The 22,542-nt window shown below is 38.9% G+C and overlaps 1 long non-coding RNA gene across 1 annotated transcript; it reads right to left on the reverse strand.

Annotated features, from left to right (window-relative positions):
- Positions 1 to 361: 361 nt before the first annotated feature.
- Positions 362 to 7,036, reverse strand: LOC142106741 (uncharacterized). The gene is made up of 2 exons (XR_012679774.1): positions 6,949 to 7,036; positions 362 to 533 (listed from the first exon to the last, which is right to left on the reverse strand). It is a non-coding gene; the product is annotated as an uncharacterized LOC142106741 (long non-coding RNA).
- Between the last annotated feature and the right edge of the window lie 15,506 nt (positions 7,037 to 22,542).

Raw genomic sequence — 22,542 nt, forward strand, 5'->3', positions numbered from 1 at the left:
GAGTACTATTAGTCATGGTCATAGTATCATTTTCCCCTGGTGCCCAAAAATAATGGGGTTCGTTCCTCCCTGCTGTTTCTACAAACCCATGGCCACCAGTAAATTTAAAGTTTTACCTACAACAGGGATATGGAATCTTTCGTCTGCTTCTTCCTGTCCCTACATTTACCTTCACACATTCTTCTTGATTACTTGATTTATTCCATATCATACCTGCACATTTCATTAAGTCTACCCTCTGAACTTTATTTCCTGGCATATACATATGTATGTACATTATCTGTACTGTTACTAGTGCTATGCACATTATCACACAAAAAGGATTCATGGTGCTTCAATTTTCACCGTCAGCTTTTTGCAGTGAGACGCGTGGACCCAGGTGTCTCTTCCTCCTAACTTAACAGAAGTGGGAGTAGTCAAGACCACTTGATATGGACCATCAAATCTGGGTTCCAAAGTTTTCCTCATGTGCCTTTTTAGGTAGACCCAATCTCCTGGTTGCAAGGCATGTGTTCCTGTATCGTTATTTGGATCTGGAATGGAGGAGAAAACTTGAGAGTGCACATTAGTCATTATCTTTGTAAGCTGTATTAAATAATCAGTTAGAGCTGCATGATTATGTTGCAATTGCTGAGGAAAATAACACCCTGTCTTCGGGGCTCCCCCAACTGAATATAGAGCTAAAGGTAGACAATCTACCCAGGTTTTTCCTGTTTCTGCAATCATTTTCTGAATTTTTAACTTTAATGTGCCATTCAATCTTTCCACTTTTCCACTTGCCTGAGGCCTATATGGGGTATGAAAGGCTTGCTGTATCCCCATATCCTTCATTTTATTTTGCATTACTTCCCCCGTAAAATGCGATTCTCGGTCTGATTCTATTGTTTCAGGTATTCCATACCTGCAAATTACTTCACTTATCAGTTTCTTGGCAGTGTTTTTAGCTGTTGCCTTAGCCACTGCCCAGGCCTCTGGCCAATTTGAGAATAGATCTGTACACACAAGGACATACTCATATGTTCCTACCCTAGGTAGCTGTATATAGTCAATCTGCAATCTCTGAAATGGGTACAATGGCTTTGGTGTGTTCTTCTGTGGTGTTTTCACTACCTGACCTGGATTGTATTTTCCGCATATCACACAGGCTGCTGCATATGCCGTAGCAGCTGCGTTGAATCCTGGTGCTATCCAATGTCCTAAGACAATATTGGTCATAGCTTCTTTAGAATTGTGGACCAGCCCATGTGCCAATTGAGTCATCATAGGGTATAGGCTTCTGGGCAGACAATACTTATTATCTGTTCTCCAGAGCCCTCCCTGACATGTAGCACCTTCCTTTTCCCAGGCTTTTTTGTCTATTGAGGAGACTTGTTCCTGTAACTTTTGCAGTATGTCAAGGGTTATAGGCTCTACAGGGTTTTCACCCTGTGTCAAATGACAGACCTGCACCCTGGGCATAAGGGCTGCCTGTTTAGCAGCAGCATCTGCCTTGGCATTTCCCATAGCCTCACTAGTCTTTTCTTTAGTGTGTGCCTGGACTTTCAATATAGATACCTTCCTGGGTAGCTGCAGAGCTCTAAACAGAGCCCTTATCTGTTCTGCATGCTTGATAGGGTTTCCTGCTGACCCCACAAAATCCCTGCTCTTCCATATTGGCCCAAAATCATGGGCCACGCCATATGCGTACCTGGAGTCTGTGTATATGTTAGCTGTTTGGTTTTCTGCCATTATTCATGCCTCAGTGAGTGCATGCAACTCCGCCTCCTGCGCTGAGCAGAAAGGTGGGAGTAATTGTTGTATCAAAGTCTCTTCCAGGGAGGTCACAGCATACCCTGTGTGTGGTGACCCTTCATAATAATACCTGGAACCGTCAACAAATAAGTTCCAATCTGCATTAGGTATAACTTCTTAGGGCAGCAAAATTGCAAGGTATCACCCACAAAAATACAAGCAGCGTCACATTTTCTAATTCCTTAATTTCTAGCTTCATTAGTTCAGCATAGTCATGTGACTCAGAAAAGGGAAATTTTTTGTGTGTATTTTGTCTGGTATTGATACATTCCTCCCTTTCTGATTCATCAAGGGTGGGTAGGTCCCCACCCACCTCTCTCCCCTCTGTTGAATCTGCTTCAACTGAAAACGGTGTAGCAGGATTCAAGACTGTGCACCTTTTAATTGTTACATGTGCATGACTTAATAATGACACCTCATACTTAGTGAGCCTTGCTGTGGACAGATGCTTTGTTCTTGCTTGGTTTAGTATTTCTGTAACTGCATGTGGGACCTGTATAGTTAAGGGGTGGTCTAGTACTATATCTGCCACTTTATCTTTTAGCAAGGCTGCGGCTGCCACCGCCCTTATGCAGGACGGGGCTCCTCTTATGATACTGTCTAGATGTAATGAATAGTAAGCCAGCGGTCTCTGTTTATGTGAGTGTACCTGTGAAAGGACCCCTTGTGCATGTCCCTTAGATTCATTGCAGAACAAGGTAAATGGCTTATCATATTGTGGTAATCCTAACGCTGGTGCCTGCACAATGGCTTGTTTTAATGTTTCAAATGATGTTAGTTGTGATTCAGTTAAATATATCCTGGACCCTTTGACCTCACTAAGAGCATCATAGAGGGGTTGCATTAGGAGGGATGCTCCGGCAATCCATTCCCTACCAAACCTAGGAATGCCCTTAATTCCTTGGTGTTCTGTGGTGGCTTTACCTGCTGTATTGCAGTTATCCTGTCCTGTGTGAGGTGTCTGGTACCTTGTGAGATGCAATGTCCTAAAAATATTACCTTACTCTGCGCTGCTTGTATTTTTGTGGGTGATCCCTTCAATTTTGCTGCCCTAAGAAGTTAATTAATGATATAGTCTCTTCCTGACACCCCTCAATCGTTTGGTAACACAGTAGTAAGTCATCTACATATTGGAGCAGTTGTGTGGATGAATATTTTGGTCTCCATCCCTGTAATATGAGCTTCTGAAAATGCTGAGGGTGAGGTGGCTCCCCCCTGTGCAAATCGAGTCCAACAGTATTGTTTTCTCTGATGTGTAAATGCTAAGCAAAGCTGGCTGTCCTCTGTAAGAGGGACAGAGAAAAATGCATTTGCAAGATCTATAACAGTAAAATACTCTGCTTCTGCAGGGATCTGATTGAGGAGGGTATGTGGGTTGGGTACAATAGGTGCATCAATCACCATTCTTTTGTTAATTTCTCTAAGATCGTGAACCATTCTATATTCCTGTGGTTTTCCAGGTTCTAACTTCTTTTTTACTGGGAAAAGGGGCGTATTCCAGGGAGACCTGCATTCCCTGAGAACTTTAGCCTGTTGGTATGTCACTACCTGTTTGGTTATAGCTGTATCTTGTTGTTGAGACAGGGGGTATTGCTTCATCTTAATGGGGACAGTATTTGGTTTCATTTTTAAATGTACAGGCTGTACTGCCAGTAATCCCACATCTGTCTTTCCCCTTGACCACACTTCCTGTGGCACTTTTTCACTGAGCTACAAAGGTATTGAGTTTGGTTTTTTTGGGGAATACTTTGAACCAAATATATGGCAGCGTGCAGCTGACAACTCTGATTTTCTGAAAGGGAAGTAATCTGAACCCTCCCATCCTTGTATGTTATTTTGGCCTGTATTGTTGACAGTATATCAGCCCCTAATGGATTGACTGGACAGGTAGTTGAAGTTAGAAATTGCACAGGTACCGTTAAAGTCTTATCCTGTAATTTAACAAATACTGGTTCGCTTTGTTTAAGCTGAACTCCATCCCCTGATAAACCTGTGCCAGTGATTTTTACTTTACTCATGTATTTTTTTGGTATCTCTGAGGCCCTCAATACAGTGCGGCTTGCTCCAGTGTCCACTATGCAATCAATAATTTCCCCTTGGGGTAATTCCAACTGAATTTTTCCTGTGGGCCCTGGTGTATTAATAGTGGGTTGCTGGGGGCCTGACACTGGGTAGCCTATTACCTATGGGTGTGGGTTGGGTGTGGAGGTAATAAATGCTGAGGCTTCTGGGTTTTGGTGAGTATTTTTCTGCTGCCAGACTTTATATTTCTGACAATCCCTTTTCATATGACCTGGTTACAAAAGAAACATAATCCCTTTCTTTTTGCCTCTTCCCCAGTGACTCTCTTTTTCTGGTTAAAGCCCTTTGGTCTGGGAGTCTCCTGGACCACATGGACAGTAACATGAGAAGACTTTTCTTGGCTCTTTCTCTTTTTCTCTTCTTTCTGATCCTCTATAGCCCTTAATACTTCTAACAGGGAAGCTACTGTCATTGTACTAGCCTTTGGCCTATTGGCCATTAACTCACTCCTTAGGGATTCTTCGAGTTCCTGTAGGAAAGCGGTACGCAGTAGCCACTGATGGGTAAGGTTATCTTCCTGGAATCCCCTATCCAGATGTGCCTGATGAACTTGATCATAATAATCTTTCACTGACTGGTCCCTCCTCTGTCTACCCTCTGGAACAGCTGGCATTCTCTGCTGTTGCGCCTCACACCAGCGTCTCAATCTGATTAGGAATAGATTACCAGACTCTTCTGTTCTCTGTTCTATTCCTATTGGGGCTGCCACTATTCCATCCCCAATAGGTATTGCAAGTATGTCATTTACCCTACCCATTCCAACTATCATTTTACAAACTTCCTCTAAGTCTCCCCAAGTGGCGGCCCAAATTGTCATCAGTCTTTCTATATATCTATGTAAGGCTAGGGGATTCTTCCTGTAATCTGGGGCTTTCCTGACTATATCAGTTAATTCCGCCGGTGCCCAAGGTCTATATTGTTCCTGTCTTCGAGTTACTCTTAATCTAGGTGCATCGGGGTGGTTTAATTGACCAAATTCTGGATTTGGTTTGTGCACTGTCTGTATAGTAATTGGGTAACTGGAGACAGTACTATGAAGATATGGGGGTGGCCCTACTTCCACTGGATACATTGTAGTCCTCCCACAATTACATTTGGTACCCTTGGAATCAACCTGACCACAATTGCAGATATTAACCTTGCTCCTAGTCCAATGTGATGAGGGTGACCACAGGGGAGGTTTTCTATTTAAGTTTCCTAGGAGGGAGTCACATGGTTCTCCTTCAATTGATACCTGATTATCACAATTTGGGCAGGTACTCCCTGCCCCTGGGATACAAAATCCACAAGCTGGACACTTTTTATCCCCTTTCACACCCCATGCTCTAAGACTGGGGTATTTTACTGGTGTTACAAATGAATTATTGTGGGGCAAATGTCCTGACGTCCATTCTAATGTGTGATTATGTGGGTCTGATGGTGCACTTGGGGGTGGCTGAGTAGGAGGCGGGTTTACAGTTGTATGTCCCTGGATGTCTTCTAATATCTCCTCCTTTAACATTTGTTCTTGTTCTATTTGTCTACATGCCCTTACCCATGCTGACACTTGGTGTTCTTTCTTATTCCTAGTAATCCATATACTATGTTCTTTCTGAAAAGTTTCCCATCTTTTAGGATCTAATGACCGTATATTTGGCATTCCTGCCTTCCTGAAGACTATATGGATTCCTTTAACAGCCACAATACCTTCTCTTTCCTTAACTAGATCCGCAGGAGTGTATGATGTCTGTACTATCATACCTTTACTGCCCTGGGACCCATTACTGCAGTTATGGGAATACCGGCCCCTAGTGTGCCTGAGAAGTGACTGTTAATCTAATTTTATACACCTTTACATTTAAATCCTGTTATGGATTGCTTGATCAACTTGGGTACATACTTTACTCATATTTAATTAATTAATGGACATGTAAGTGGCCCTATCCTTCTAATGTTTTCTGGTAAAAAATGACATATTTGCCACCATCTCAATCCTATTTGGGTTTTTAGATAGTCTGGACAACCGTGACTTCCAACTATTGCTGTATATATCGTTGGATTAAAAATTCCCTCCTTATGTTTACCATATGTTACTGAACAATCAGTGTCAGTTCCTATCACCGCTATCAATTTACTAGTTTGTATCGTCAATGCCTTTTGAATTATAACAGCACATTTACAGTCTGGACAACTACGATTATTTTCTGACATTTATACTCCCCACAGCATGTCTCTGATTCCCTCAGCTCCCTTTGATGTTTTTATGAAACAATATATTAATACTAGTACAATTATTACTATTAAAATAATTCCACCAATACACTCAGCTATTTCTTCTGAAGGTGTCATCTAATCTTTCTTAAGAAATTATACAATGGACAATAGACAGTAGACAGTGGACAGTAGACAGACCTATCCTCCGACCTCAGGCGCCTCTTAACAGGAAATGCCGAAGACCTCTTAACAGGAAATGCGGAAATGCGGAAGACCCTACAAGGAAATGCGGAAGACCCTTACCAGAATCAGTGAGCAACCTTTCTGCACTTTTACCGTGTCACTCGGTTGTTACTTCTTTCAACCTCTAAGAGAGCTGAGGACCCTTGTAGACTGACAGCTGGCCCAGTGGTCGCACGTTACACAAAACAAGGTCAAGCCTCAGTTGCATGTGCAAGGTACAGTCTTTGATCAGATCAGTCTTTTCAAGGTTATGTTGTCCCCTTATACATCTCTTATCAGTACAATATCACTCAATCTTTACAGGAGCGAAGGATTCTTATAATGACCTCTCAAACCCAAGGACAATTATCTACACAAAACAAGGCGAGGTCTCAGCAACAAGTATAGAGGAATGCCTTTGATTATTGAGGTCAATTAATAAGTTATGTATTTGCATCCTTTTATATACATCCTGTATCGACACAAACACATACATTCACTTATCTATTTTTCACAAAAAACAAATATATCAGGAAAACAGGTTATTCAGTAATTGTTCAAATACCCGTTATACCATCCCCTACTGAACCCCACGTTATATCTTACAGGAAGAGCAGATAGAGTAGAGAGTTGCAAATGCACAAAACTTCAACTACTCACCGCACGGATTTGTCTGCTGTTCCTGAAGATTGAGGAGGTCTCTGGTCAGTCCTGGGCTGGTATGTTGAGTATCCCAGATGAAGTTCCCAGAAAATGTTGGGGTACCGAGGCTTGGTGCCCCTACTATCAATCTCTGATAACCTGATTTCCTATGTGGTATTTTGCTGTCGACAGCAGAGTGAAGAAGTGAAACACAAACAAGGTGTTGCAGTTTCAAAATCAGCTCTGAGGGTCTTTGCAGACTGGCCCTTTATTTATACCTAGGGTCCAGCATTAACTGGTTAACAACAAGTACATATAAGGAAATCTCTTTAGCTCAGCAAATATTTCTTTGCAACAATAATACATATAAGGCAACATCCTTTGTTCAGCATTACATACTTTTCCAGCCAGCCGTTTCCTTCAGTCTGGCATCCTGCTATTGTCTGTTCTATAGGAAATACTTGTTTTTCTTCAAGGCGTTGTCCTGCATCTGTAGTATTTAGTATTTTAAGGCATTTCACACATATATTTGAACATCTTAATAACTATTAATTATTTTATACCCTCACACAGCACAACAACCTCCCCAACACCCCCCTTCCCGAAGCCAAATACCCCCCCCCAGCGCTAACCGACTGCACCCTCCCAACCACTGTCCCAGCTTATGTATTTGGAGGCAGATGTAAATGTGGCCGAACTACGCTGAACTGCATTATCATCATTTACTGATGCAAATCTACATTAATTACTAAGAGCAGCATATTTGAACTTTGTGTGCTCTGAATAGTTATTGGAAGTGGGATTAATTTTGGACGGTGGGACTGAATCACAGATATAAACTTATTGTTATATTGGATTTGCCATATATACCTGTGAAATTGAATTACTTGAACTACATCTCAATTATAGATTTGTGCATCAAGTAGTGTGGAGAGGAATATTATTTAATCTAAAATTTAGCATAGTTTTAGGCAACCGGATATGTATTTATATCCACCAACATCATTTCCTTGCTTTCTTAATTGTTCCCTTATGCGCCTTTTCCCTTAAAGTACAATTTTTGAATTTTGTTCAATATTGTATTTATTAAAAACTATACCTCCATTTCAAATGATATCAACCCTTCAAGACATCCTAAGCATTAGCCTAGGTTATTGCTAAATCCTAATAAGTGGGAAAAGCAGAGTCAGCTTTTATCACACTATGACAAGGAGCCTTGTTAGCAGGTATAGATCACACAATATATATATATATATATATATATATATATATATATATACTATTAGTGATAATGGGTTTATATGGATGTAAAATGAAGTGGAATATAAAATGCAAAGAGATTTATTTTGCTTGGATTATGGATATAAGATTGGATATCAGGAGTGGTCACACCCCCTGGCCTGATTGACAAAAGAGGTAGAGTTGGGGGGTATGGTCAATTTGCGTGTATATATACAGACGTCGACCCACACACCCTGTAAATAAGAGCAAACTACCACAGCATGGTTGTTAATAAGCAGAGGTGCAGTGGCTTGGGTAAAATAGCAGATAAATGGATGCAAACTTAGACAAAAATGTAATACACACAGTTCAGTTGAAGATTGGAGTAGGAGCATACAATGTAAATCACAGTAACAGGCAAATAACTCTAATAACATAATTACTACTAAATTCAGATATTATCATGCAGTTCCTAACTGGTATAGGTGGCTGATCACAGTAATGTACCTTACTCTAATTGTGTTAATTCAGTATACAATATGAATCACTTATAAACTACTCTCACACCTGACCCTCTGGAAAACTACACTTCTGATTAATATTGACACATGTATCAGGCAGTGGTGTGGATGATTTTTCAGTGGTGTACATACAGGAACCCAGAAATAACCTTACTAACGGATGGAAGTGGTGTCTTAGTCTGTCCTGGGTTTGCATATGAACAATAAATCTCCCTTTGTGTGCTCAGCCCTTAATCCAGCTCTCTCTCTGTGTAACTCCTAGCTGTCTTTATCCCTCCATTAAGTACCTCTATCTCTTTTAAAATAAAAAAATACTTACCTACATGTTGATTCCTGCAGGCTGCAGCCTCTCTGTTGCTTCTTCCTATATCATCGGCAGGAACTTTAGTGTGAGGTCAGCTGACGGGAAGAGGGGGCGGATCACATGATCGCAGGGGTGGAACGATCATTCCCTTGCGATTGTGTTTGAAAGCTGCCACAGCCAGGATCAATGCAGCAGTGGGGATGCCGGGATTAGAGGAGAGCGGGCCCCCTGGTGAGCCCGGGCCCCATATGATGGTACCCCCTGTACCCCCCTGATGGTGGCCCTGGTGACAAGGGAGGGGTGGCAGCAAGTGGGGAAGGGAGGAAACAAGAGGAAGTAGGGTCCTGCTGTGAAAGCTTACAATCTAAAGGTGTTGAAGTAGAATACATAACATTATTGCATTGCTGGGAATGCATCTAGAAAAACAATTGTTTGAGGCACAGAAGGACTCTCATTAAAATATAGCAGGAGATATGAAGACCACCAGCTCTGAGCTGATGCATCATTTAAGTCCTTTTGAGGAGTGAAAATGGCAAGGGACACTCCTAAAAAGGTTTCCTCCCCACTGTCAGCAAGTTAATTAATCATCTGTAGTTTTATATTGCATATATTGCATTTTTATACCAAATATATATACACATTTCATGATCCTGATATGAGGAAGCTATAATATATGTGTTTGCATAATAAACTATACTAGGAGCCACAAGACATATTATAAAGTACAATAATATGAGTTGTTGAAACTTAGGAAGTCTGTACAGTCCCCAATTATCACATATTCTTTCAGCACACAGTATGTTCCTGACAATCATTTGTAATATTTAACAGAGGAATGTCAGTGCTATATGTCTCAGGCAGGCATCCCAGGAGACACGTTTTCTGAACATAAGCAAGGAAATGTTTGTTAATTGGCTATGACATTGATGAATGTTACATGATATATCACAGTAATAGGTCATGTTTCTCTAAATCTTTCAAGCAGACATCTCCCACATTTTTAAATCTACATTAGCAGGAATGTATTGAAAATATTAAATGTCTTAGTGATAAGTTGATAGTTTAAGTTACATCTACTCATTCATTGTCTCATTTTGCTTTGTGTTACTTTCCTCCTGAAATTTCTTTATCTTGATATATATTGTCACCTAAACAAAATAGGCACACATTTAAATTTCACAATAAAACTATGACCATAAAATAAATTGTATTAAAAAATAAAATAGCAAAAATTAGCAACCTGTAAAAATAACATATTGTTTCTTATTAATAAAAATGTATGCAAATGACATACATTTGTTTTTTTTATCAATAAAAGGAAACACAGTAACATTCATTTATTTGAAGAATAAATTCATGTTCTACTGTCATGTTTGCAATAGTAAATAGCAAATGTCCAATGGAATTTAATTTGATTCCATTTTCAAGATCACTTGCAGTGGCTATGAAATAATATTCACCCCATTCTGCATTTTTCACATTTTATTTTTTTACGTAATGGAATCGAAATTGATTTAATCCATGCGTGATCCCAAAATTTGTTACTGTATTTACAAACAAGATCTTCATTAAAGTATATTTGATGCACGTCTGAGGATATGTTATTGAATATCACCAGTCAGGGAAAATATATAAGATTTCAATATCTATCATAAAGAATTGGAGGGAATATGGTAGAACAGTCAATTTGTCTAAAACATGCCATCCTTCAAAACTGAGCATTTGTGTGAAAAGGAACTTGTAACACAGAGTTAGTCTACCATACAGAGCTGGGACCAGTGTCCACAGTACAATGGTAGACTGGATACTTCACAAATCTGCACTTTAAACTCACATGATATGGGGATTTATTAAAATGCGTTTTCGGGAAACCCTAACGTTTGACCAGGATTTTCCACAATGTCTCACCTACAGTTTGCCAGACAGCATGTTGGAGATCCTCAAGACAAGTGTATGAAGATTTGACCAAGGGGTAAATATACTAAAGGGTGTTTTAGTGAAACCCTGATGTTTGACTATTGGTTCTTTGGCGTATTATTTGGCGGTTTTTAAACTGATAGATTTGTTAAGAGCTAACCATGCTAAAACCACTGGTTTCCAAACTATCACATTAAACATGGATGTCCCGATTTCACATGCTAAGAGTACAAAGTGTGACATTTGTCAATCGGTGGTTTGACAAACTGGGTGGGATATATTAGGCAGCAAGTGAACAGGAAGTTCTTGAAGTTGATATGTTGGAAGCAGAAAAAATGGGTAAGAGTAAGGATCTGAGCCATTTTGACAAGGGCCAAATTGTCATGGTTAGACGACCAGGTCAGAGCATCTCCAAAACGACAGGTCTTGTGGGGTGTTCCTGGTATGCAGTAGTTAGTACCTACCAAAAGTGGTTCAAGTAAAGACAACCAGTGAACCAACAGGGTCATGGACATCCAACGCTCATTGATGCAGGTGGGAAGCGAAGGCTCGCCCATCTAGTCCAATCCCATAGATGCATTAATTCTGGCTACCATAGAAAGGTGTCAGACCACACAGTGCATCGCAGCTTGCTGTGTATGGGGATGTGCACTTGCAGCCAGTGAAAGTGCCCATGCTGACCTCTGTCCACTACTGATAGCTCCTACAATGGGCATGTGAGCACCACAACTGGACAATGAAAGAAGATGGCCTGGTCTTATGAACTGAATTTTCTTTTACATCATGTGGATGGCTGGGTTCATTGTTTACTTGGGGAAGAGATGGCATCAGGATGCACTATGGGAAGAAGGTAAGCTGATATGATGCTCTGGGCAATGTTCTGCTGGGAAACCTTGGGTTTTTGCTGAGTAACCATGTTTTGCTAAGTAACCATGTTACTTTGACACATACCAGCTACCTAAACATTGTTGTAGATCAAGTACACCCCTTCATGACAACAGTATTTCCTGATGGCAGTGGCCTCTTTCAGCAGGATAATGCGCCTTGCCACACTGCAAAAAATATTCAGGAATGGTTTGAGGAACATGAAAAAGAGTTCAAGGTGATGACTTGACCTTCAAATTCCTCAGATCTCAACCTGATTGAGCATCTGTGGCATGTGCTTGAAACACAAGTCAGAGCCATAGAGGCCCCACCTTGCAACTTACAGGACTTAAAGGATCTGTTGCTAACATCTTGGTGCCAGATACCACAGGACACCCTACAGAGGTGTTGTGGAGTCCATGCCTCGTGGGTCAGAACTGTATTGGCAGCACCTGGGGGACCTACACAATATTAGGCAGGTGGTTTTAATGTTGTGACTGATCAGTGTATATGTCACAAGTCTAACATTGCACATCATCACAAAAGCATATCCCTATCATAAAGTATGGTGGCAGGACCATAATGCAATGGGGATGTTTCTTTGCTTCAGTGACTGCAAAACTTAAAGGGCAAAATGGATGGAGCAAGGTATAGGACAATCTAGAAAGACAACTTGCTGAAGTCTTCAATGACTAGGGGGAAGATTTATTTTCTAGCTGGAAAATGAGTGGTCTGTGGTATTTATGTGCATTTGGGCAAAAGTAAAAATGCCATCTGAAATAGTCCTTCCAATGGAATAACTGGGGGGAGGGTAGCAGTTGCATGAGCCCATACAAGAGTCATTGCCACCTTCTTTGAGTTTGAGAGGGGGAACAATTTCACCTGGAAAAGAAGTTTGGTGATGTACCTCAAAATAGTGGAACCAGCTCTACTCTGTATTAATGATGTACAAGTAGATATCATTTCAATATCACTGCTCACTTCACAATCAGTGACATTACTGGTTTCATCACAACGGGTAACTGCACTGATGGCATGACATCAAAAGAGATGTATTACAACTGGGGACATCACTGATGACATAACAGTGGGTAGCATGCCCTGTGACATTAAAGATTACATCAAAACAGGTAAAATAACTGATAATATAATAGCAATACTGCTGATGTTATAAAAAAATGACATTATAGTGGGTGACATCACAGATGACATCAAAATGATGGACATCACTGCTTTTTTATTAAAATGAGACAGTATTGTCTGAGACATTAGTTCAAATTCCTGACATCAAATTAAATAACATTACAATTAGTGGCATAACAATGGGTGATGTCACTAATGAAATCACAATTAGAGACATCCTACTCTGTGTCATGAGCTACTATATCACAGCAGATAATGACATGACAATGGGTGATATTAATGATCACATTATATGAATTATATAATTGATGATATCATAGTGGGTTACATGATGAATATTATAACAAATTATATTATATGTGGTGATATCATTGATGAACTCACAATTGGTAACATCAATCATGAAAACAACTGTTAAAATAGCTGATAGCATTCCAACTGATGACATCACACGGGCTAACATCACTGCTTACATGGAAATGCATAGCTTCGATGATTATATTGAAAATGATGACACCATAATTTATGTTTTCACTGTTGATGAAATTGTTATTGTGTAATTCACAATGGGTAATATCACTTATAAAAAACAAATATTATAATGAGTGAAATCCTTAATTACATTAAAATGGTGGATATCACTTATGACATCAAAATAGACTAGTGATATCACTAATGGCATCATATTAGGTAGCGTCACTGATAACATCATAATGTATGACACAGTGATGACATCACACATCATGCATCAATAATGATTTTGAAATAGATGGAACCACTGATGACATAACCATGGGTGACATAACTAATGACATTGCAATGGGTTATGTTACTGATTACATTAGGGAGACAGCACAATGGGTAGCATTGTTATGGTATCATTAGTGATATCACATATGTCATCAAACTGTATGACAACCTTTAACATAACTGATAACTTGACAATAGGTAATTTAACTGATAATTTCACAAAGGTTTATATCACAGATAGCATCAAAATATACTATTACAACAGATAACATTACTAATGACATTAAAATAGAAGCCACAAGGGGTGCAATCACAATTGGTGACATCATTTTTGACATCACAATGGACAGCATTGCTGATAGCATCACAACTAATGACATAGCTAAAAGAAATCTAATTGGGTGACATCATAATATATGATATAGCTGATGACATGAGGGCAGGTGATATCACAATAGGATGCATGATACAACTTATATAGTGGGGTTACATGGCTGATGACATCACTATTGTATCATCAGAATGGTTGAAATCAACTAGTAGCATCAATGATCAAATCATAATGGGATACATCACAATGGAAATAATTGCCAATTTTTAATTATACTGAAAACTTTGCTTTGCATTTCTCTGGATTTGCAAAATTAACATATATGAAAGGTTAAACTTGTTAGACCTGGGAGGTTGTGTCCAAGTACCTGGTGTGGCAGCACATATTTCACAATATTTTCTGCAAGCGAAATCAAAAACAAACTTAATTTAAGAGCTCTTTAAATACTTTATAAAAAGTGATTAATTTGGATCATAACCTCCAGGGACATCTGTTATGGAAGTTTTCAGGAATAATTCAAAGACAAAGGGCTAGATTTATTAAGCTGCGGGTTTGAAAAAGTGGAGATGTTGCCTATAGTAACCAATCAGATTCTAGCTGTTATTTTGGAGAAAGTGCTAAATAAATGAAAGATAGAATCTGATTGGTTGCTATAGGCAACATCCACACTTTTTCAAACCCGCAGCTTAGTAATTCTAGCCCGAAGTCTCTTAACTAGACTAAGACTTTAACCAATAATATCACTCCATTTGAGTGGACCGCTCAACATCCCCCCACATCCCAGATACAGGCATAGATCCAAGTAGACCTTGCCATATTTTATCTGGTGTAGACTTACAGTACCACAACTTCCCCATTTCCCATCATGAACAATGTAGGGCACATTTCATTTTAGACAAGTTACGCTATATAAAATATTTTAAACAGGTTTCCTCATATACCTTGAGCAACACTGTCCAAGAGCAGAAAAACAACTTAATTTGTCAATATATGCACTGTAGCTTTGTTAACTCTTATACGTCCTACTACTATTTTATTAACAGCTTTAATTAAACTTCCATTTTTGTGAATTGATTATCCATATTAACACCCATGCCCTGTTGCTGTCAAATATAACTTTGGTCCTTTCTTTATCTATCAAAAGATACTGCATGCTATAAGGGCCTAGTCTAATGAATTATGAGTAGCACTACACCAAATCTCAGTTTGACAGCCTACTACAATCATGATCATTGTACTCTGGGACCTTTAATGTTAAACAAATGTATGTACCTCTAATGTTTGTTATCAAATATGCTCTTGATTTGAAACAGAAGGCCCAAAGATATAGTCCTTGAATAGAATACGTGAAGATGGTTCTTCTTTGTGACTCTGTAGTTAACATATGAAAAAAACAAAAAACGAAAACAACATGGTGTAACCTGTATTTCACTGGATTTATTATATTGGAATCTTCCACAAAGAAATTTAATTCAAACGAGAATAAAACACTGTATGCTAATTAGCCTAGCAGCTTAAAAAAAAAAGCACTTCATACATATAAAGTCATAACTATAAGCATGTCTCTCTGAGGCTATTATGACTAAATAGAAAATTCAATCTATGCAGATATCAAACTGGTAATTTATACATAAATGACAAAATAAAATAAAAAATAACAATTTATTATTTTTTCTAGATCTCAGGTTTCAAGCTCAGTCCTTCACATATGCTAACCTGTCGAAGTCGTATAATTGGATGAACGAAAGTATATTGGTTAATATTGTTTTATTGGCCGATTGCACTCAGTATGCCACACTACACGTGGCATACGGCTATCGCACTGTAAAATACGCACGTACACACTCGCATTACAACATTTAGTTATTTATATAATTCATATTCATATTGGTTCCGTTATACAGTAATTTATGAGCAGATAGTATTTAGTTTATTATTAGTTTATATATTATAATTATATGTACACTTCAGTGTTATTAAAGGTTCAGGTTAAAGGAAAGGTGTCATGTCTGATATCATATTAATCCCCTTTACATCAGCAGCTGTCCGGTGAATTCGGCGAAGAGATCGCACATTGCATACTCTAGTTATTGATGTTAGGGAATAAACCTTTAATATGATGCTGACTGTAAAATGCTAATGGACTGGTTGTAATTGGAGTTTTGGCGGAAAGAACAGAGCTCATCCCCTGGAGAGTTGACCCCCACCTTTGGATTCCTTAAATTTAACCAGCCTATGACCTGTTTACCCTGGACCCACCCGAAGTCTGGACCTATAGAAGCAAGCCACGTCATCTGCATTGTTCTCTCTGGAACACTGAATGTATATATGATCATAGCTGCGCTCCCAGTTTTCAGTCTACTCTGACCACAGTATTCCAGAGAGATATACTGTTCACTGGGACCCGTGGGAGCGCAGCGAGCGCATGCGATTGCAGCTGTATGTATTTATCTTTTGGTATTGGCTGTACTGTACTGTATCATAATATAATAGTGTATTGAACTGTTGACTATTTACATCTGCTAAAATAAATCCCTTTGTGCGTTGGAAACACAATACAATCGCCTATGCAATGCTTATTTGAAAATGATAGAATTACTTTAATAAACCATAGACCAACATGTTGAGCCACATGCTCTATTTTTACTTTGTATATCAGGACATCCTTAAAATAAAATTGCATCTAACTGCATGAATGATATAGAACAGTATATAAACAAACACAAAAAGTATTACTATTGTGTCTTACATATAATTAATATCTAATATTATCCTTACGGTAAGAAGAGTTGTTTATCCACTCTGAATTAATCCCCAATAGGGAATAGAAGAGTATTATAAATATCCACTGCTCGTTTGCATGAAAAAAAACAATTCTAATTTTTATTACCAGACATATGCTGGAACATATTCCTTTTCAGATAAAGCCATAACTTTTTCCGTGTGAAATCCAGTATCAGTAGCGATATATATTTACCCAATGTAGATGAAAGAATGTATAAGAACTGACGGATCTGTACAGATGAGGTGTTAAACGGCCAACACCGCAGAGTTTTCCAGATCTCTGATCAAATGTTATGGGCAACACACCTGGGCATGGATTCCCACTTCTACCAGTGTGTTTCGAATTTAATTCTTTGTCACAGTGTGGAGAACTTTGCTTAGGCTCCAGTTTTAAATACCCTGGAACCAATCTAATTTGCATACATCTTATAGTTAACATATTCATAACATTTGACATTTGGCTTTCAAGACTTCACAGATCCTGGTTTCTGGCTGCATCAGGTAAGAGCCCAATTCCAGGTTCATCTAAGGACTTTTAAGCAGTAGCAAGTCTTCTAAATGGGCACCAAACACAGTCCCCACTACTCACTGGTGAGGAACCTCCATGCTCTGTACCCAGGGGTGTCACCAAGACCAGATCCCAGACATGATGTTCTAATTGAGTCCTGCTCTACATCTAGTATGACAATTCCTCTAAAAGGAATTCCTTTATGATCCGACCTCCAGACCATGCATCACCAAGCCTACATCAAGGAAGATTCCTTGTATACTCTCCTTCATCATCCAGCAGCACCAAGATCTCTTGCTGGGAGCATTAAAAGAGGACTTCTACCCAGTGCAGGCAGAGGGCCTTTCTGTCCATATTTGGATGGTTAAGTACCGAATCTTAACGGGTCTCAATCTTGATCAGAATTACTGACACTGGAGGTAGGGGTCTGCCAGGTAGTAAGAAATATTTCCATAGATTGTAAGCTTGCGAGCAGGGCCTTCTCACCTCTTTGTCTGTTTTACCCAGGTTGTTTATTACTGTGTTTGTCCCCAATTGTAAAGCGCTACAGAGTTTGCTGACGCTATATAAATGATGATGATTTGTACCTCACTCATTTGATTCAGCTTTTGAGCTAGCAAAATTTGGAACATTGGTATCCATTTTAAGTCCCTCAAAATCAAATGTCTGACCATAAACATATAACATTAATGCTGGGTACACAAGCCAACTATCGGGCCAATCAGACGATAAACGACTGATTGGCCCAATATCACAGTACAGTGTGTCCATTTACTGCACTACTAAAATGTATGATTGTACAACTCTGCCAGTTATCGGTTCAAAGTGGTAGCTGCAGCAATCCAAAATTTTTATACATTTTTATAGCATCATTTTCCACTGTTTGAGGGAAATCTATGGGAACAATTGGGGGTTTCAGAGATAGTATTAAAAAAGCTGCACTCTGAAGAGGCTGTTGTACATTGGACAGCAGCAATGAGCAGTGAAAGTGACAGGTTCAGCCGATAGTTATAACCGATGAAGAGCACAGATCTGAATGTAATCGGCGTGTAGAAATATATGGGCATGCTGATTGGGTCTTTTTTTCCCTTTTGTTGGTAAATTGCTAATTGTTACCTTTCCCTGTAGTATGTACCTAGCCATACACTACTTTAGTATTGTTAGATACATCCCAGGATAAGCTATTCTGACCTCTTATTGAGAGATTGTGCTACTGCTCTCAGTAGAGAACAGTTATTGTCTCCTTACTCTATAGCAGTGGATTCCAAACTTTTTCAGTTCAAGGCACCCTTAGGGTCTCCAAAAAATTTTCAAGCCACCCCTACGCCAAAATAATTACCAAGTAGTCCCCTGCCTTTCTTACCACTGGCCCTGGCCGAGGCACCCTTGTGAGATGTCCAAGGCACCCCAGGGAGCCTAGGCGCACAGTTTGGGAACCACTGATCTATAGCATGTAAAGATTTGTTAAGAAAACTCTTGTAAGGTACATGGTTTTTACCAGACTTATTAAAATGTGTACATCTACCTCACACATAATTTGGCAAGAGTGCAGACATATACATTTTTTTCATATCTGGTGGCCTTGCTCTAAAATTTGTACCTTTTGGAGGGAATTTCAAAATATATTTTATAAGTATCTATCCACTTATCCTCTAGTAATCTCTGCTAGGCCTACTGTTGACTAATATTAATAAATGTTTAGATAAATTGGTAGTCTGTGCTTTGCATGCTAATAAATGTGTGATTGCAAAATGTTGGAAACATCTATGATATCCCCCATTCAAATATTTAAAACAGATTGTTCTATAGCTACTATGGAAAAACAACTCACTGTTTGCACAATAAAGCTGATATATATGATCAAATATTGGAGCTTTGGTTCTCATATACTTCAAGAGACAGATCTATTTCTTAGAACTTGTATTGACTATTTAGGAAATGATTAACAGATAATTGGAGGACTCAATCCCATCTACATTCTCCCACACCTTTCTACTGTTTCCATTGTTTCCTTTTCTTTTACTTCCCCTCCCTATTGTTCATCCTCCTTTGAAACAAAGTAGACATTAAAAAAGACAATAAAAGACCATTTATACAAATGTGATTTGAAAAGTACTTTATTATGTTTTGATCATCATATTGTCACTTGTTACATGTACATGTTATGTTTTGCTTTTTCTTTTTTCAGTGATATCATCCTTCATTTTGTCATTTATTTTTATGTAATCAGTTATGCCGTCTAGTGGAATATAGTAATTTAAATTAATCACTATGCTGTCTCCCTGTAATGCCAATAGAGATGCTCAAACCAGTGTGACCAAAAATGTAAACATTTTGGCAGTTTTTAACCGTGAACAGTAAACCTTGAATGGTGAACTACAAACATAGTAGTTTGCTTAAAGAATATTACAATTGTTTTTATTAATTATAAATATTATTTAAATAGTGTTAAAAGCAAAAAATAAAACACAAATGTTTACCAAATGACATTATCTTGGCATTAAAAAAAGGTTTTAAAAAACTTAATACACCTGTGTAATTTTTTTCAGCCTGACAACAACTTATGACATCACAATGAAAATGAGTAACATAACAGATGACTAGAGATTTACAAACATGTCAAACTTGTTTGCAATTAGACCACTGATAATATTTGAGGGTCACAATTCAGATAAACTCTAAAACCATGTCCTGTAACTCATTAAAGTCTATATTTTAGTAATCAATTAGTTTTGGTTTATGCAGGATACTGATAGTAATGTGTCATTGGTGTACAGCAGGACCTGAATATTATTATAGTGGGTAACTCATTAATGCATTAAGAGCCCCACGATAAAGCTATACACACACACACACACACACACACATATATATATATATATATATATATATATATATATATATATATATATAAATAAATAATTATATATACCGGTATATATATATATATATATATAGTCAGAACCCGTCGCATAACCCAATTCCAAAGTGATGGGTCCACTTTCCAAACTTACAAATAATCCACAATCTGTTATACTTTAATAGCAAAACTGAAGCCAGTCCTTTGTTTGTCAAGACCTAAAACCCCATGTGCATCATCCATTTTTGTACCAAAGTGCTAGAGAAATAATCACTAAGTCGGGTGAAACAAAAAAATAAATTGACCCAAACACTGAATTGAATTGAAAACGGAATTGCATTCTGATTTGGAACATTCTAGTTGTTTTTTGGATTCTAATATTAGATTTCCAGTTATGCGTTCTAGCATAACTGGAACTTCTGTTTGCTATTGTTTTCTGGCTGTGCGGGAATATAAAATCACCCTGTCGTGAACATAGAGAGGTTACAGTTATTTATAATCGATAAATCATAACTGCAGTGTAAATATGTTATATCCAAATAAATCTATTGAAAAGTTTAGTTAAAGTGTAAGATGTGAAGACAAAGAGTCTGATGTAAATGTATTTGATGGCTTTGCATATTCCAGTGTGAGAAGATAGGAGTGTCACCTGGGCCACCTTCAAAGAGCTCCTGCGGTGAATTATAGCCTGGTTGTGACACCTGAATAGACGTTTAGGTGCCGTTCAGCATGTGGTCTGGCTCAAAGAGGCCAGGGACTGACATAGGCTATATGTAATATAGACAAAAATAATTAGGTTTTAAAATATGCCACTTAAAATCAATAAAAGTAGGGATCAACCACATAAGGGTTTTACAACATAGACACCAACTATACAGGGAACAGCCATAGTCACATGTATTTCAGGACGAGTTTGGATTTTGTTGTAATCCCATCATATTTGGTATTTAAATGTGCGGGAAGTTATGACTGGTTTATTGAAGGGGAAGTTATGTCTCTGGTAGATATCTGAGAAAAGCTAAGACAGGTCAAAACTTAGGAATAGTTTTGAACAAACCTTAGGTGACACCCAAGGGACATTTCCGCCCCCACATTAGCATCCACACTGCCCCTTTGAATGCTATCCCATTTGAGTTTGCTTAAAAAACGGTGTTTTGAAGGGACAAGTGGTCAGCTTTTTAGCTGTTTAGCTACCAGTGCACAGAGTGTGGGCAATTGGGTGATTAAGTCATAGGTTTGCTACGGGCCTTATACTTAGCTGGTGGCAGGTGTGAAGCATGCGTCTGTGTTAGGAAAAGGGACCAGTGAAATCTGTAGCCTGAAAGAGAGGTGAGTTTGAGGTTTAGGCTGGAATCCTGTGTGTTCCCTTACAGTAAGCTTCCAAGTCACAAGTGCGCAGAGGGTGGTTTGTGACACTTTTGAACAAGCTTTAGGTGACACCCAAGGGACATTTCTGCCCCCACATTAACATCCACACTGCCCTTGTGAATGCCTTCCCATTTCAGTTTGCTTAAAAACCGGTGTTTTGAAGGGACAAGGGGTCAGCTTCTTGGGGATCAATCTAATTGAAGGAATGTCCATCTTTTCTACCTGCCCCTGTCATAAAGATTATTATACGCAAATTATGCTCTGTACTTCATCCCGTTTGCTTTTATAATTGTTATGCAATTTTTTATTCGTATGTCAATCGTTTATTAATTGTTTTCATAACCTGTAAGTATTGTACTTTTTGTATATTAAATCTAAAAGTTAATAAGTGTTGTACTTATTGCTCTAAAATAATTTACTGCTTATTTAGAAGAGATAGAATGCTTGGCTGGATGTGGAAGCGTGCGTCTGTGTTGGGAAAGGGACCAGTAAATCTGTTGCCTTAGTGAAAGAGATGCATTTGAGATTTGGGCTGAAATCCAGTGGGGGATCCAGGGGGCGATCGCCCCCCCCTAGCAGGGGCTTGCTGCCGGCAGCTGCACACTGTGCAGGTCCGTCCGGCAGTGACAGTGTGCTGCCCGGCTGCTCTGATTGTGTTTTAAACACAATCAGAGCAGCGGGACAGCACATTATCACTGCCGAACGGACCTGCACATAGTGTGCAGCCGCCGGCAGCCTTAGAAGTTAGAAAGGGGGCGGGACCTAAACCCCCCCCCCCCCTATATCGCCAGGGGTAGAAAAAATTCCTAGATCCGCCCCTGGTAAAATCCTTACAGTAAGCTTCCAAGTCAGAAGGCGTTTTATGACTGGTAAAGGTAGTTAAGAGAGGTTGCCTGACAAAATAGAGGTGATATATTGAGTGACTGTTGGAATATATGATAAGATATTAAATCAGGGTGTGGCTTTGGTGGCTATCCCCGCAGACATCTCCAGGCAGGCATAAGAGGTCTGGTAGTGTGAAACAATAAATGTATTCCCCTT

The sequence above is a fragment of the Mixophyes fleayi genome, chromosome 1 (assembly GCF_038048845.1).
Source record: "Mixophyes fleayi isolate aMixFle1 chromosome 1, aMixFle1.hap1, whole genome shotgun sequence".
NCBI classification, from domain to species: Eukaryota; Metazoa; Chordata; class Amphibia; order Anura; family Limnodynastidae; genus Mixophyes; species Mixophyes fleayi.